The sequence below is a fragment of the Triturus cristatus genome, chromosome 6 (assembly GCF_964204655.1).
Source record: "Triturus cristatus chromosome 6, aTriCri1.1, whole genome shotgun sequence".
Classification (NCBI taxonomy): domain Eukaryota; kingdom Metazoa; phylum Chordata; class Amphibia; order Caudata; family Salamandridae; genus Triturus; species Triturus cristatus.
The window spans coordinates 1,000,800,642-1,000,819,600 of NC_140589.1; positions in this window are offsets into that span (position 1 = coordinate 1,000,800,642).

Consider the following 18,959-nt stretch of genomic DNA (forward strand, 5'->3'; position numbering starts at 1 on the left):
TTACAATGAAGACCATTATGTTGAGGGTGAGAATGAGAGTCTTCATGCTAACTAGGACAGCCATGGACAAAGTAAGGGAGTTGTGCCAATCCCAGTACATCAAAATAGACCTTATGTTAACGTCACTACAATGGGTGTTTCAGAGCCATTTCTTCTGGATACTGGAGCAATGAGAAGTTCTATCATTCATTCTAAACTCCCTGGGGCACCTTTGTCTGGCTTAACGAATGTTTCCGTAGGATTTTCTGGCGCCCCTGTTCGCAATCCAGTTTCTTGCCCTTTGCCTATTTCAGTTGGTCCTTATGATTTGGAAGCTCCACTTCTGTTGACGAATGGTTGCGGTGAGAATCTGTTGGGTCTAGACCTATTGAAAAGAATGCATGCTACCATATATTGTTCACCTTCTGGCGTACATCTTACTGTAGGACAATAATTGGTCTCCCCAATGTATTTGTCCAAAGCTCAGTTTCCACCTGAATTACCTTCTCTTCCAACAGCACTTTGGGCCAAGGGTCCGAACGATGTGGGTTGTCTTGAGATTCCGCCTTATGTTGTCACTCTCAAGCCCAATGTTGAATTACCGCGCATCCCACAATATAGAATTTCTGCAGAAGGTGAGAAAGTGCTTTTGGGAATCATTCATGACTTGAATCGGAAGGGTGTGGTTGAAGAAACAAGAGGTAATACATGCAATAGTCCTATTTTTCCTGTTCTTAAACGCCTTGATCCTTCTCAGCCTCCTGTGTACCGTTTTGTAATTGATCTGCGAGAAGTAAACAAAATTGTGATTCCACAATTTCCTGTTGTTCCAGATATCACTGCTTTGTTGACCATGATACCTTCCACAGCGACTTGGTTTTCTGTTATCGATCTAAAGAATGCCTTCTTTAGTATTCCCATTGCAGAAGAGAGTAGGGACATTTTTGGCTTCTCTCTTGGAGGCCGAAGCTTCCGGTTTAAGCGCGCACCTCAGGGTTATTGTGAAAGTCCCTCTATTTACAGCCAAGCTTTAAAATGTCATCCTGATACTTTTCACTTGCCGTCTGGTGCTGCTCTTATCCAATATATGGATGACTTATTAGTCGCCGCTGATTCAGAAGATATCTGCAAAGATGTCACTGTTGCATTGTTACTCCACTTATTTAAACTGAATCACAAAGTTTCACCTTCCAAACTACAATATGTTTGTCAAGAGGTTACCTACTTGGGTCATCTCCTATCAAAGGAGGGACGACGAATGACGATTGACACCAGAACGAATTCAGGCGATTTCGCGAATGTCTGTACCATCCACACAAAGGTAAGTACGTGCCTTTCTGGGTATTACTTCCTATTGTAGACAGTGGATCCCTAACTTCTCTCTAATTGCCAAACCTTTGTTGGCACTCACTTTAAAAGATACGCCTCAGCCCCTTCCATGGACTGATGAGTGCCAAAAGAGTTTCACTGACTTACGTACCGCTCTGTATTCTGCTCTTGTACTAGGTACTCCAGATTACACTAAGCCTTTTACGCTTTATGTCCATGAGAGAGAAGGTTGTGCATTGTCAGTTTTAGAGCAACAATTTGGAGACAAACAGCGGCCATGTGCTTATTTTTCGGCTACGTTAGATCCTGTAGCTAAAGCATTGCCCAGCTGTCTCAAAGTGACAGCAGCAGCAGCAATTTTTATCCGACAGTCTGCTGGAGTAGTGTTGGATAACACTCTCATTGTCATGGTGCCACATGCAGTGGATACTTTGCTAAACAGAACGAGAACACAGCATCTTACGAGCGCTCGTCTAACTGGATACGAGCTGACGCTGTTGGCTAGTCACATACACATCAAACGATATAATACCCTAAACCCAGCTACTTTGTTGCCCCTTCCGAATGAGGAGAATGTTGAGGACCAGCATGATTGTTTCTTCCGTACTGAGGAAGAGACAAAAGGAAGAATTGACCTGAGAGACACACCGCTAGAGTATCCGGATGGAACTCTATGGGTAGACGGTTCTTGTTTTAAAATGCCTAATGGAGATACAGTTTCAGCCTATGCTGTAACTACTTTACATACGATTGTGGAAACTGCACGCATTAGACACAATTCAGCGCAAGCAGCAGAATTGATAGCATTAACAAGAGCTTGTGTATTATCGAAAGGGAAAAGAGTGAACGTATACACTGACAGCCAATACGCTTTTGGTGTAGCGTTCAATTTTGGGCGTCTCTGGAAGGAGAGGGGTTTTCTCACTTCACATGGCACCAAAATACAACATGGTCAGTTGGTGAATGATCTCCTCGAATCACTTGCCTTACCCACCCAAATAGCGATAGTGAAATGTAGTGCACACAAAAAGTTTACGGATGATGTTGGTCGAGGAAATGCATTTGCAGACGAAATAGCAAAGAAGACAGCGAGAGATTCAACGAGTCGAATGTATGTGGCAGGTCCTGCGAATTAGGTCAGAGAGGAATGTGTGAGAATACAGTGGAAAGTGTAAAAGTGATTCAGAAAGAGGCTTCAGAGAGGGAGATGAGCAAGTGGAAAGAAAGTACGGGAATGTTTGATGAGATGGGTTGTTAGGTGGAACTATCTGAACATCAACGTTGGCTGTTACCAGATGCCTATGTTCTCCCAGTGGTTACTATGGCACATGGTCCAGCCCACTTAAGTGCAAAAGGCATTTGTAAACTTCTGGCTCCAGTGGGGCAGAATGAAAGTATCCCAAAATGTGCAGACAATGTAGTAAAGCACTGTATTGTTTGTTTAATGTACAACTCGGGAAAGGGAACCCCAACTCCAGCAGGTCACTTTGCTCCTCCGACATATCCATTTGAGGTGTTGCAAATCGATTACATTCATATGGAGCGGTGCAACAACCTCAAATATGTTCTGGTGGTAGTATGCGCCTTTTCGAGATGGATAGAAGCATACCCTCTAAAGGATAACACAGCCCTATCCACGGCTAAAATCCTTCTAAAAGAATTCTTCCCTAGGTTTGGTTTGCCACGCATTGTCTGGATTGACAATGGGAGTGAATTTGTTGGCCAAGTCATGCAGAAAGTTTGTGTAGGTCTTGGTATCAAGCAAAAGTTCCACGCGGCAAATCATCCAGAGTCAGCGGGTTTAGTAGAATGTTACAACGGAACCTTGAAATTAAAGTTAGCAAAGGTTCAAACAAGTACAGGACTCAATTGGCCCGATGCTTTGCCGTTAGCTCTGCTATCCACCAGAACTTCCGTACACTCTCATTTGGGAGTTAGCCCATACGAGGTGGTGTCTGGCCGTCCGGCTAATGTATGGGGAATCCCTCGCCCTAAGAAACTCTCAAACTTGCCATATCCAATGTTGATTGACTATCTGCATGACCTTACGACTAAATTGCATGTTCTTCATCAACAGGTTCAGAGTGCTCTGCCGGAGGCTTCCACAGACCCAGGTCACTCCATCCGACCAGGTGACTGGGTGTGCGTGAAGAATTTTCAGAGGTCCAGCAATTTGGAACCCAGATGGCGGGAGCCTCGAATGGTCCTCCTCACCACGAGAACAGCAGTTAAAGTCGAAGGAAAGAAAAATTGGATTCACGGTGTGCATTGTAAGAAAGTGCCTTTGCCTTTGCTTTACGATCAATGGGTACGCAGAGGTGTTGGTGACTGTGAAAGTGAAAGAGTTCCACGATTTGTACCCTTCAGCGATGCACACCTGAGTGGGACACTGTCTGAGAAATAGGACGACGACATTTTACAGGAAGCAATTCCATCGCATCATCGCTTGGATACGACTGAACCACGAACATTGTTCCAAGATCAGAATGTTCCAGGGAAAGAACGATATAATTTAAGACCTAGACCAAAGAACATTTAAGACTCTTTTTCCCTCTTGTGTAGTATTCTGTCCCGGTTGCAGGATCACGGTAGGAGTCTAGGTCACGACCTGAGTAGTGGCAATAGGCCTGCAGGATCTTCAGTGTCATAGGACGGTAGTACATCGTGACTTGACTGATTGAGGAAGATTGCCGTGAGCATCCATTAGTAAGATGGAAACTACACTAGGTAATAAAGAAAGAAGAGATGAAATGAAGAAAGCATCCTGTAAAATAATGTACAGTCGTTTTAGTATAACTTTATGTGTTATTATATCATTATGTATTGTTTTGGCGATTATTAGTTGGATAATTTATGTTTTGCAGCCAAAAGATGCCTCCCCTTCTTCCACTTTGCCTTCTTCTACTATCTCTCCACACCTCTTTCATACTCTTCCTTCACATGAACTCGTCAGAAGAAACGAGTATTATAACAATTCCTTTATCCACCTATTACATCAGCACCAATTAGTGGTTAACATAACTGATTGTTGGGTGTGTGGTCTTATGCCATATAGAAAGGAATGCCATATCTAGTTCTCCCTTTTTCTTATGAGGGTTCTGCTTGGGCTTACTTCGTCATTTTCTCTAATGCTTATCAAAGCAAATTCAGATGATCTGTTAGTTCACATGTTAATTATCCGGATTTTAGTCATAGTTCTTTGATTAAAGGTATGGTAGTTATGGCTAAAATCATAGAGAATAGTAAAATCCCCATTGACGAAAGAAAAGCATACACTAATTGGAACGTCACCCAATATATGTCTAGTCGCAGTAGTAAGGTTGGAAAAGGAAAGTCCTCGCCGATTTGGACTATACCACATCAGGGTAACTTCTGCTTACAGATAAATGATCGCCCTTCTGACACTACACAAAGGAATAACTGCTCCTACACGTACGTTTATTCCTCTCAGAACTCGCCTCCTCTAGTGCCGTCTCAAGGCACCTATTTCATCTGCTATGATAGAGCTTATACTTGGTTACCAACGGGTTTCTCTGGTACTTGTTATATAGCCTTTCTTCTTCCCCCTACTTACACTGCTTCCGCAAATCATCACCGAGCCCGATACGGCAGAGGGATTATTGATTCAAAGGACACAGCAGGACAAGAGGGAGGAGATTTCCTTAAAGGTTTTCTTCCCTTCTGGGGTCCATTGGCTAACAGCAGAAATATAAGGCAATTGGTCCGTGTCGTAGAGACTACAATAGACATCACTGTAGGAGCCTTAAGTAACATCACGGCAGAACTACAGGCGGATCGTCTTATGACATTGCAAAATCGAATTGCCTTAGACTTTGTTCTTGCTGATCGTGGTGGAGTATGCAAATTGATCGGGTCAAGTTTCTGTATTTTCATACCTAATGACGCTCCGACAGTATACCAAGCTATCTCCAAGTTGCACATAATCTCTGAGTCTATTCATCAAGATGAAGGAGATTGGTCTTTAACGGAATGGTTTTGGGGACTACTGTCCAAATGGGGTTGGAAAGCATTGACGTTCCTTGGTATAATCCTGACCATTATATTTTCCTGTTGCCTTTGTATGCACTGTGGTCCCACTATCTGTGATCTTTGTGCTACTATGTGCATCCCAAAACCCAAACCACAAGTAACAGAAAACATAAGAATGATGTTACAGCAACAGCTCGATGACCTCATGGCTATTGACGTGGACTCAGATTAACATGGGTCTATCTTGCCTGAGTTCTGGCAAAAGGAGGGTCTGAGGAACTTCGATTTTCGATCACGATCGAATCGACCCACCATTTTGTGGCCCGCCGCCATTTAGTGTTGCCATCACTCAGGCAGCACGGCGAACAAAGTCTATTCTGCTTTTTCTGTAGCCCGGTGTCGAAATACGTCCTCGGCCTCTATTTGCAAAGCTGGTGTTAGAACTAGCCGAGTACACTAATCCCTGTCTGGCTTTTCTAATCCGCGTCTCAACTATCTGTTGGCTCACACTATTCTTTCCTGACTTTATCTTATCGACTGGCCTTCACTGTCTCCTGCTAGCATTCTCTCATTTCACAACTGTCCTCCAACACACACAAACGTATCTCGCCACCTGCAAGTTAGTTATGAATCTGTTAATGTATTAGCTTGAGGGTGGGGTGACAAACACAGTTAGAGGAGAGGTCTCTTCGATTCATCTGATATTTCTGTTTTCAAACCTTTCCTATTGGTTCCGCCTTGTTTTCCAACTTTCCTTATTGGCTCTTTCTTGTATGCTCTGGGAGTGCATTTTGTCAATGATTGTGTCATTGTATAGTATTTAACATGATGTGCCACAGAGTGAAGTGGCAGTCTCCTGAGAACCTACTTTGTGTACTTCTAGGATAACTGTACTAGCTGCAGCTAAATAAATCCAATCTTCTAACGCCGACAGAGTATCCCGTGTCTCTGTGTAGCGTAGCAGGTGAACTCCGGAGACTTTGGGCGTACCCTGCGCCACCAGGCCCAAAAGGTTCTGGTTCTTCAAGTGTATCTCGTCAAGATCCAGCACTTGACGCACTATTCCCAATCAATATAAATACAATGAGAGTTCTTAATTGATTTTGTGTGTACACTGTAAGTGCAGCCACTTCCTCAGTGCAATTCAATACAGGATTTTAGTATTTAGAATAAATCGCAAAGGTGCACCTCGTGTCTTTTTGTACAGGAACGGCTAGTCTGCATTTCACTATCAGCACTTTAATGGAAGTAAATTTGCGATAAATCTAATACACTTTTCAGAAGTTGGTGTACACTGCAGACATCACCAGTATTCCGACAATAAGTGCCCCAAAATTTAACAACATGATGGACTCCATCAAATAACAGTAACAAGTAACAAGAACAAGAAAGAGTCACACAGCAGTGAAGAGAGCAACCAAAAACGTTATTCGTTTTTTTTTTAAACTTTATGTTTTTATAAATATATATGTAAACGATAAACGAAAAACTATTTGAAAAATGTTATTTTTTGATTAACATATATATAAATGATAAACTAATAAACAAAATGTAACAAAAATAATAGAAAACAAGAAGGCGGAACACTCCTGTGGGGACCATGGATGTCGACGACAGAGCCTGGAAAATAAAGCACAAAATAAGGACGTGTGTAATGGGCATATCAAAGGAGAGAGGCACAGAGAAACAGAGAAGGAAAAAAAAGCCAGAGAGAAAGAGGGAGGAAAAGAAAGAAAGGAAGTGAGAAAGGGAGAAGGAAGAGAGAGAGTTAGAGAGATAGAAGGAAAAGAAGGGAGAGAGAGAGAGAGACAGACACTGCCGCCTCTGCGCATCCACGAGCAAATAATTACCTGGTGCCACGCCACGTGCCCGTCAAAACTCCGCGCATCCCAGATATGTCCCTGAGTCATGAATGGCAGAGACAACATCAGCTTCTCTGCGGATCTCACAGATGTCGCTGAGTCCTGAGTCATGAATGGCGGAGACCACATCATCTTCTCCACATCCCGGCACATCTCACACATGTCACTGAGTCCTGAGTCATCAATGGCGGAGACCACATCAGTTTCTCCACGGCCTGGCAGATCTCACATATGTCGCTGAGTCCTGAGTCATCGATGGCGGAGACCACTTCAGCTTTTGCGGCCGCTTAGCCTGTGGAACTCAAGTGTGTGCACGTGGTGGTAGGCCCCTGATGGCCATATGAGGTTTAAGAGGTACTAACCCTGTGCATCTGAAGTCCGCGCCAAGGGGGTGGTAGGCCCCTGATGGCTATACAGATCAGGGTGCGACTAACCTTCTGTGCAACTTTTCAAAGACTCTTTATGGTTGAGACACGTGGAGCGTCCGCCATCTAGTCAGCACCGGCAATAAAGGATGTGACCTTGTCGATCTATTATATTTATGTGGTCACATGGCCTGTGATGCATGTGCCGAATGTGTGTGGTGTGTGTGCAAACCTGCCCTGAGGGAGTGGCCGTGAGATGTTGAGAACTAGACCACTGACCTGCACACCAACAGCGAGTACGCCTGTGACAGGTAGCTATGTGGGGCCAACGTCAGAGCATAATCGCAGTGGCGTGGCGTACGATGGAACAGGGCAGGGATATCTACAATAACGCAGATGGCTCATAGTACTGCGTCTGTGAGTCGAGTGGACGGGCCGCAGCTGGCCCTCTGTGAGCCTGGGTGTGAACTGTATATAACTCACACTTCATAAGCATTGAAAAACCATTTTGTGATTCAGTCCGTCAGCTGGCATTTCTGAAAATATATCGGAGTTCTTTCTGTGATAGATACCCCTTTGACGCTGCCTCTCCCCACAACAGCAGGTAACGCACCCTCTTCCCACATTACCATCATACCCCCAACAACCTTCTTGTGCCTGGAAGTGTCCCGGATCGGTTGGACAAAGAAGAATCTTAGTCATGTATAGATTTACATCTAAAAAAAAATATTAAAGAAAAGAACAACAAATAAGACTGAAAGGAGTCTGGTGCTGTGGTCACTGCCACGAAGTTGGGGTCACTGCCATTCAGGACTCAGGACACAGTTACACATGTGGGATCGGCTTGTGTTAAAGAGGGTTAGTGGGACTACGTGTTGCTGGCCTTGCATATCGAAATATGCGTCACTGATCGAAGGGAGTGTGGTGCTGTGGTCGGTGCCATGTCATTTGAGATGTCATCAGTGATGTCATCAGTGATGTCACTGACCATGTCATGAATGATGTAATATGTGATGTCATCAGCAGTGCATTGCGGGGGCGTGAGTTATAGTTAGCTCAACTAACTATAACAGGGGAATTTCTATGGTTTTCTATGAGTGAAATGTCCAACTAACTATAACATCCCTGAAACCTATGTTTTTTTTCAGTATATTTCAAAGGTTTTTTAAATGCTAATTTCTAACTATAACATGCCTGAAACCTATGGTTTGTTCTGTGAATTTATATATATATGATTACAGCCCTCTTTCCGGAAGAACGGAGTGCACTCACGGGTGTTATCACAATATTCTTTTAATCCTCAATATACAATCCAATGTATTACAGGCATATCGTCGCTCCAAACCAATGCATTTCGGTCTCTCCGAGACCTTGATCACGGTTGAATATCCGCGGTTCCCATCACTACTAGTGCTTTCAAAATTATCATCATGTGACTTCCTGTTTAATCACAGGGCTTTCTGGGACATGTAGTTCTTTTTGCAAAACCAACATTTCTTTTTTGCATATATTTCTAAACATGTCATAACGATAACATGCTTTAGCCACTAAAGCAATATTAACATAAAACAAAATTTCATCTAAATAATTATATATGCAATTATTATCAGAGTAGGTCTTTTACATTTTACAGTACTTTTCAATTTTTTTTCTCATATTTCATTCATCATTAGTTCCCAACTATTTAGCCCTTCAGTGGGCTTTTCTATGGGTACTTTTACTTGATCCATTCAATAACATTATTTTGGAAGTTACGTCTTCCAATATTATTCGCCTCTATAATTTTCTCATCACCCGTTAACCTCGCTAGACCTCACTTCTCAATTTGACATTATTTAACATAAAATTATTTTTCAACTCTACCACTAATAAAAAACAAAAATCAAGAAGTAAAAGAAAAATTATATAGAACCATACAATTTACCACATCACTGACAAAGAGAAATGTTCAACATTTTGTTTGGTTCATTTCAGATTTGCAATGTCAAAGAATATGGGAAGTTACATTAAAATTGTGTCCGTTTTCACACAATACAGGAGGCTTATAGTTCGAGCTTTGTTATTCCAGATGTATATACATCTCTTTATCTTGATTCAGCCCGTACGGGGTTTATGTTGTCAACGACAATATTAGACGTGATTCACTTTGCCGCAATTTTTTCTCATGATTACCGCCTCATACATGCTTTTCCACAATCTCTTCCATAGAACTTCAAAGATTTCCAATTACTTTCATGTCTTTGCGCCATATGTTTTGCAACCGCGTTGCTTCTGTCCTTATTTATGGTAGCTCGAACATGTTCAAGGATTCTCTTTTTTAACTCACAAATCATGCTTCCCACATATTTTAAGGAGCACGGGCACTCGATAATATAGACAACATATTGAGTTTTACAAATGATCAATTGTCGAATGTGCCATACTTTCTTGTTCATTCCGATTACTTCCTTTGTGTTTTTGTCCATCTGACAAACCTTACAGTTTTGACATTTAATAAAACCAGTAGTTAGTAACCATTGCTTTCTTTTATTTTGATCTTTCCAGAAGTTACTCTGCACCAATCTGTCCTTCAAATTTTTTGCACTCTTATATGTGAAGTTAGGATGTTTTCCCACGATTTCTTCCACAATTGGGTCAAGTTTTAAGATTTTCCAATTCTTTTTCAGAATCCTCGTCAGTTGGTTGGCTTCCTGTAAGAAGGTAGTGAAGAGCCTGATTTTTTGTGGGTTCTCGATTTGTAACTTTACCTTTATTATTTCTTCTCTGTTCTTTTCCTCAGATTTTTTACGACCTTTCTCAATTATTTTGGGGGAATATCTTCTCTGTTTGAAGTTCTGGACAGTCTTTTTGCTGTGTTTAATCCATTCTGTTTCTTCCAAACAGATTCTACGAATCCTCAAGAATTCTCTAGTGGGTATTCTTTGAATTAATGAGTTCTGGTGGAAACTATTTGCATTCAATATAGCATTCGTGGCAGTCTTTTTTTGATGCAGTGTTGTTTGAATTTTGCCATTATCTATATAGATTTCTGTGTCTAAGAATGTGACGCGTTCTTTCCTCATTGTATATGTAAACCTGAAATCTGCTTCCGTGGTATTTAGAATTGTGAAATAGTTTTTAAATTCTTGTTAACTTCAGGCCCAGATTATTAACAAATCATCAATGAACAGTAACCACACTACCTTTTCTTTGGTGTATACATCATTGTCTGGATGCCAGGCAAAGTGCTGCTCCCACCATCCCATTGCCAGGCAGGCGTAACTTGGACTAAAAGAAAATCCCATTGCTGTTCCATTTGATTGTGTATAAATCTCATCACCAAACAGGAATACATTTCGTGTAAAACACAGATTGATCATCTCTAAGATCATTTCATTATGTGTTTTGTACTGGATATTTCATTTTTTCAAAAATATTCACAAGCTGTCATGCCGATGTTGTTTTTGATATTTGTGTATAGTGAGATCAAATCCATTGTGATCAAACTGAACGATTCTTGCCACGGTATACCTGGCAGATGTCTCAGCAAGTCGCATGTGTCTTTTATATATGATGTCAAATTTAAAACAAATGGCATCAGGACGTAATCCACATAATTCGCTATTGGTTCATACAAGGATCCCTTTGCTGCAATTATAGGTGGTTTCATTGGGTGCTTATGGATCTTTGGTAAAAAATAAATCGTTGCCATGATGGTATGTTCTATTTTTAAATATTTCACCTCATCCTCATCCAACAAGTCCAATGACTTCCATTCCATTAACTTTATATCCAGTTCTGTTTTGAATATTGACTTTGGGTTAGTTTTTAGCTTACCATAGTACTCCACATTTTTAAGTTGGCAATGTGCTTCTTTTGTATAGTCTCCTTTATCCCAGACAATTATATTTCCTCCTTTGTCTGCAATTTTCAGTATGATCTCTTCATCTTGTGTTGTCTTTCAAAGCCTTTCTTTCAGATTCATTAAAATTATCGTCATATTTCATTTTTTTTAATGTTGTAAATATCATGTATTACTGCATAATGGAAACAAAAAATATAGCAGGAAAACCTGCTAGGTACCATGCACAAACCAGTGAACAATGCATGGTACCTAGCAGGTTTTCCTGCTAAATTTTTTGTTTCCTCTCATTTGTTATCCATTGTGACAGCGGTTATAGTACCGTGGCACCCATTATTCCATGTACTAAAAGATTAGTTAGCATTAGATCAAATAGGAGTGCACCTTCAACCCAAGAATTTACTGCATAATGGAATATATCTGTTTTGTTTCCTGGTGTTAGATGTGTATTGAAGTGTGATTTGGGTTTGAATCCACTCAAACCGGATTCAATCTGTGCATATACTGATTCCAATTCCACATTTTCCTCCTCACATGTTACATCTAGATTTACCAGTGTTAAGAAAGCAGCCGCATCACTGACTTCAAGTTCCGCTGTGGGTTTTGGTGTCCTATTTGTATGGTCTCTCATTTGTTGGTTCTCTTTGAATATTTTCGGCAGTTTTATTTTCCTTATACATTTATATAAGTCGATCCTCACTTGCGCTATATCCATGCCATTTTTCGGGCAGAAGTTCAGGCCTCGCTGTAAGAGTGATGTTTCAGATTCCGTTATTGGTCTTTTCGATAGGTTTATAACATTTAGATCTTCCATGTCTTTTTCTTGTTCTATAGTTGTTTCTGCCTCATACTCCTTGTCTGTGTTCCCACCTTATCTTGATCTTCTGTTCCTCTTTCCTCTCCTTGTCTGTTTCCTTGACGGCCTCTCGCTCGGCCTTTTCCTCTCCCTCTGTGTGTTTGTGGTTGGCTGCTCATATTTTGCTCCCATTGTCTTTGCTGGAGCACCAACTGCATGTCCCCTAAAAAAGACCTTTTCATTCTGTCCACATTTGGATCTATTTCGCCATCGCCTCTTTCTATAGAGGCTACTGATGATGCGCTTGTTGATACATTCGATTCACTTTCCGTGCGGTCACATTGTTTTAAACCATCGAAATATATTGAAAATGTAAAAATACGTCCTTCTAAGTAATCATTTTTGTCCCGTAGGAACTTCACTTGTTTGCGTTCTTGCACAATTTCCTCATGCTTTTCAATTTGTTTCTCCAAATCTTCTTTAAATTTTTTCATTTCTGTATTTAAATCCAACGTGTCAATTTCTCTCTCTATGATTTTCAACTGTTCTTTTATTTTCATCAAGGCGATTTCTAGATGTTTTACTAATATTTCCATCAGACCTCTTGATGCATTCAAAATAAAATCGCCCCATTCTTGCAGTAAGTCATTGCTGGTGTCTTGGTGAATGGGCATTTGGGTAATTCTCAAGCCTCGTGGGACCCGATTCACCTCCAAGTATTTTTTTAAAGCCAACACTTCCCACCACTTGTTTATTTCCTTCTTTGACAATTTTTCCCACTGACTTAATTTGCTTTTAGTATTCTTTATTTTTGTTGTTCTTGATTCTGCTGCCCTATTAGCTATTACGGGCTTGTCAAGGAATGTGTCTACCAGCTCATTTTTCTTTGCCTCCCATTTATCCATTTGAGCGATGGATCTCTCTTTGCTCCGTATTTATATTCAAACTCTATACTACTCGATTTATGTTATGTGTCACCCGTCTGTATCAACCGTGATCAAGGTCTCGGAGAGACCGGAACGCGTTGGCTGGGAGCGATGATATGCCCGTAATACATTGGATTGTATATTGAGGATTAAAACTATATTGTGATAACACCAGTGAGTGCGCTCCTTTCTTCTGGAAAGAGGGTTGCAATCATATGTAACAGATTGGATCCGCCGTGGAAGCTGCACCGCTGCAGATTCGCCAGGAATCCGATGAACTTGAGCTCAATTTGGAGGATATATATATATATATATATATATATATATATATATTATCTACTGGCGGTCGCCAGTAGATAGTTATAGTTAGGACCTATTTTCCATGGGACATCTGCAACATTCTATTGAGAATATCTTTGGCGCCGATTGACGAATCTTCGCAAAATTCTCCAAACTTTTGGCCAGATCCGCTCCGCTCCTACCCTAAAAGTTTTGCGGTGATCCGTGAAACGGGGGCCGATAAAAAAGGGGGGTCCCTAAACGCGTTTTCCCCATGCAATTTCCCATAGGATCTGTTGTCGCAGCTACAGCCCGAACCGCTGAACGGAATGACACCAAATTTGGCAAAGAGGTAGTCCTCAGTTCGGACTCGTGCCTTTTTGCATATTTGGTGTGAATCTGTTCAGTAGTTCCAGAGAAAATTAGGGTAAAAAAGTTAGTGATATCTATGGCCGCGGAGGATCCGCGGACCGTACCCGCACCATAAGCGCACCTTCCCCGAACGGAGCGCGTACACTCCCAATCGCGCACTGAATGCTAATTGGCTGTCGAGCGTCTCTCTACATTTGAAACCAGGAACTGTTGGCGGCCATTTTCTGCCTCGGTAGAAGCGAGGCTGAAGATGGAAGGGGAATAAGTGTGTAAAAGATATAAAGGGGGCAGAGTGGAAATACTCTGACCCTCTAGATCTGCTTAGGGGGTCCCAGAAGGACCCCCTGTGGCCCCCTTTTTTTTAAAAAAAAGCGGCGAAATGCGCGCACGGTGCGCGCATCCTATCGCGTTGGATGCAAGGATTCTCTTGCGGTGGGTGCGCGGATCCACGGCAACGTTTTGGGAAAAACGACTAGAAATCATTGGTTGTATAACAACTTTCTACACTGAAAGGTAGGGTGTATATTTTTGTTTTTTAAAGGTATGATTGTTATTGGTTAAAAAAAACAGATTGTAAGGAACATTATATATGATAAGCTGATATGTTGAAAAGTCAAGCACACTTCCTGTCTTGTGTAGGAACATTGTGTGCTGAACTTGTGACCTGTGAGCTCAGTGCAGTGTTCCATGACCTGTTTCTATGGTAACAGGCAGAAGGCAGATTGGGGGAAGGGTTGAAATGTATTTCAGTAGGAAAGGGTTGAAATGTTTAACCAATAGAAATGTGCGTTTGCTTTTGAGTTTATGTGCGAAGGATTGTGATTTGATGTTTACATGTATATGTGTGGAAAATGAAAGGGAAACTTTTACATTCTTTGCTTTTGCTGAGAGGTGCACAGTGCAGAGATTCTGTAAAAGAAAATATGGTGAGTGATTGATATACTCCTTAATCTATAAAAGAACTTGAAAGATGAGTTATTTAATTGTGAGGGGATGTATGTAGACTATTTTGATTTTAATCAGACTAATGTATTTTTCCTGCTAAAGTGTAGGGAGTACTTTTTTTTCTCTACAATCTTATTGACAGTGTGTGTGCATATGGAAACCATTTTGTGATAAGGATTTGGTTTTTTTCATGTGTTTGTAGACAGATAACTATGCAGTTTTTATATTTTGGTAGAATTAGAAACCAGTCATTGTTTATGAATTTGTGAAATGAGTTATATTTCTGCAGTAAAATGTAGTACTCCTTGTAGATGAAGAAATGTGTTTTGGTATAGTGCAAGGGATAGTGGTGCTTGTCTAGAATCACACTGTGAGTGTGTGTGCATTTGGGAACCACTGTGAGAGAAGGATTGGGTAACATCGTGTATTTTCTGACAGAGAGCTCTTTTAAAACCGGTCATGTTGTCAAGTTTTAGTTGCATTAGAAGCCAGTCTTTGCTTATGTGTTGATTAAATGAGTCAGGCATTGACACTAAAGTGCAGTCGTGAAATATGTAGATTGTGTGCAGTTCCCTTATCACTTCCAGTGTAGTGAATGAGTTTTGGTAAACTCCTAGGGATAGTGGTGCTTGTCTAGAATCACACTGTGAGTCTGTGTGCATTTGGGAACACTGTGAGAGAAGTGTTTGGTAACATTGTGTATTTGCTGAGAGAAAACTGTTTTGAAACCTGTCATGTTGTCAAGTTTTAGTACCATTAGAATCCAGTCTTTGCTTATGCGTTGATTAAATGAGTGAGGCTTTTAAACAAAAGTGCAGCCCTGAAATATGTAGATTGTGTGCAGTTCCCTTACCTCTTCCACAGTAGTGAATGATTTTTGGTAAACTCCTGGGTATAGTGGTTGTTGTCTAGAATCACACTGTGAGTGTGTGTGCATTTGGGAACCACTGTGAAAGAAGCGTTTGGTAACATCGTGTATTTGCTGACAGAAAACTGTTTTAAAACTTGTCATGTTGTCAAGTTTTAGTAGCATTAGAATCCAGTCTTTGCTTATGCGTTGATTAAATGAGTCATGCTTTGACACTGATGTGGTGTACTTAAATATGTAGATTGTGTGCAGTACCATTAACTCTTCCAGAGTAATGAATGAGTTTTAGTAAACTCTTAGGGATAGTGGTGCTTGTGTAGAATCACACTGTGAGTTAGTGTGTATTTGGGATCAGTGTGAGAGAATCATTTGGTAACATCATGTATTTGTTGACAGATAACTGTTTTAAAATCTGTCATGTTGTGAAGTTTTAGTAGCATTAGAATCCAGTCTTTGCTTATATGTTGATTAAATGAGTCATGCCTTGACACTGATGTGCTGTACTTAAATATGTCGATTGTGTGCAGTCCCCTTACCCCTTCCACAGTAGTGAATGAGTTTTGGTAAAGTCCTAGGATAGTGTTGATTGTCTAAAATCACACTGTGAGTCTGTGTGCATTTGGGTAAGGATTGTGAGAGAAGCATTTGGTAACATCGTGTATTTACTGACAGATAACTGTTTTAAAACCTGTCATGTTGTCAAGTTTTAGAAGCATTAGAAGCCAGTCTTTGCTTATGCGTTGATTAAATTAGTCAGGCATTGACATTAAAGGGTAGTTGTGAAATATGTAGATTGTATGCAGTTCCGTTACCACTTCCACTGTAGTGAATGAGTATTGGTAAACTCCTAGGGATAGTGTTGTTTGTCCAGAATCACACTGTGAGTCTGTGTGCATTTGGGAACCACTATGAGAGAAGTGTTTGGTAACATTGACAGTTATGGCTTATGCTTTCATTATATGAGTCAGGCATTGACAGTTAATTGCAGTTGTGAAATATGTAGATTGTGTGCAGTTCCCTTACCACTTGCACTGTAGTGAATGAGTTTTGGTAAACTCATAGGGATAGTGGTGCTTGTCTAGAATCACACTGTGAGTTAGTGTGTATTTGGGATCACTGTGAGAGAAGCATTTGGTAACATCATGTATTTGTTGATAGATAACTGTTTTAAAACGTGTCATGTTGTGAAGTTTTAGTAGGATTAGAATCCAGTCTTTGCTTATGCGTTGATTAAATGAGTCATGCTTTGACACTGATGTGGTGTACTTAAATATGTAGATTGTGTGCAGTACCATTAACTTTTCCAGAGTAGTGAATGAGTTTTGGTAAACTCCTAGGATAGTGTTGCTTGTCTAAAATCACACTGTGAGTCTGTGTGCATTTGGGTAAGGATTGTGAGAGAAGCATTTAGTAACATTGTGTATTTGCTGATATATACCTGTTTTAAAACCGGTCATGTTGGGAAGTTTTAGTAGCATTAGAAGCCAGTCTTTGCTTATTCTTTGATTATATGTGTCAGGCTTTGACATAAAAATGCAGTCCTGAAATATGAAGATTGTGTGCAGTTCGCTTACCACTTCCACTGTAGTGAATGAGTTTTGGTAAACTCCTAGGGATAGTGGTGCTTGTCTAGAATCACACTGTGAGTCTCTGTGCATTTGAGAACCACTGTGAAAGAAGCGTTTGGTAACATTGTGTATTTTCTGACAGAAAACTGTTTTAAAACCTCTCATGTTGTTAAGTTTTAGTAGCATTACAAGCTAGTATTTGCTTATGCATTGATAAAATGAGTCAGGGTTGACACTAAGGTGCAGTACCATGAACTATTCTGTTCACTGTAGCCGAACTGAAAATGTAAAAGTTTTATCTAAGCACTGTCCTAGAAGTAGTCTGATTATTTAGTCAGTTTCTAAGTACCAAATAAACTGCTTCAAATGTCTATGCAGTATGCATGTAGTGTTCTAACATACTATACACTTGTCTTTTACACCTTCAATTCCCTAGTCAGTATCCATACACTTCCAGGAAATATCCTGTCACTTTCTTTGCAGTCCTATAGAGACCCATTCAACAGCATGTACTAATCCATTCACTGTGCCAAAACCCAAACACTTATAAATTCACCAAGACACTCTCTTTCCAGTACTCTAATGATTCAGTCACTGCCTAAGTATTCATGCACAGAGCCAGGTCATAGCATATGGACTTCTTCAAACCCCTATCCACTATGCATGCAGTCCTCTAAGCACCTACAGACTTGTCTTTCTCACCTTCAATTCCCCAGTCAGTATCCGTTCACTTCCAGCAAACACCCTGTCACTCCATTTGCACTCCTCTAGTGACCCATTCAGCATCATGTACTAATCCATTCACTGCGCCAAACCCTAATAAATTCACCCAGGCACTCTCCTTGCAGTACTCTAATCATTCAGTCAGTACCCAAGTACTCATCCATTGACCTAGGCCTTAGTATATGGACTGCTTCAAACCCTTATCCACTATGCATGCAGTCCTCTAACCACCTACACAATTGTCTTTCTCACCTTCAATTCCCTAGTCAGTATCCATACACTTCCAGGAAATACCCTGTCACTCCCTTTGCAGTCCTCTAGTGACCCATTCAGCACCATGTACTAATCCATTAACTGTGCTAAAACCCAAACACTTATAAATTCACCAAGATACTATCTTTGCAGTACTCTAATCATTCAGTCAGTGCCTAAGTATTCATACACTGAGCCAGGCCTTAGCACGTGGACTGCTTCAAACCCCTATGCACTATGCATGCAGTCTTCTAACCACCTAGACACTTGTCTTTCACACTTTCAAATTCCTAGTCAGTATCTATACAGTCCAGCACTTGTGACTGCCTTTGCACTCCTCTAGTGACTCATTCAGTCCCAAGTACTAATCCATTCCCTGTGCGAAAATCCTAGCACTTATAAATTCGCCTAGGCACTCTCCTTGCTGTACTCTAATCATTCAGTCAGTACCCAAGTAGTCATGCAGTGAGCCAGGCCTTAGCACATGGACTGCTTTAATGGCTATGCAGTATTGATGCAGGCCTCTAATCACCTACACAGTTGTCTTTCACACCTTCAATTCTCTAGTTAGTATTCAGACTCTTCTAGCAAACACCCTGTCACTCACCCAGTGTGTCTCCTTATAGTACTGTAATCATTTAGTCAGTTAGCATGTAGTCTTTTAGTGAGGTAGGCTTTAGGGCATACACTGCTTCAAAGTAGTATGCACTATGCATGTAGTGTTTTAACGATCGTCACACTTGTGGTTCAGGGCTATAGTTTCTTAGTCAGTTTTTATATAAAATGTGTTTGTACAGTAATGGAATAGTATAAATTTGAAAGTTATTAATATACATTTATTTGTGATTCTTTTTTACAGATACA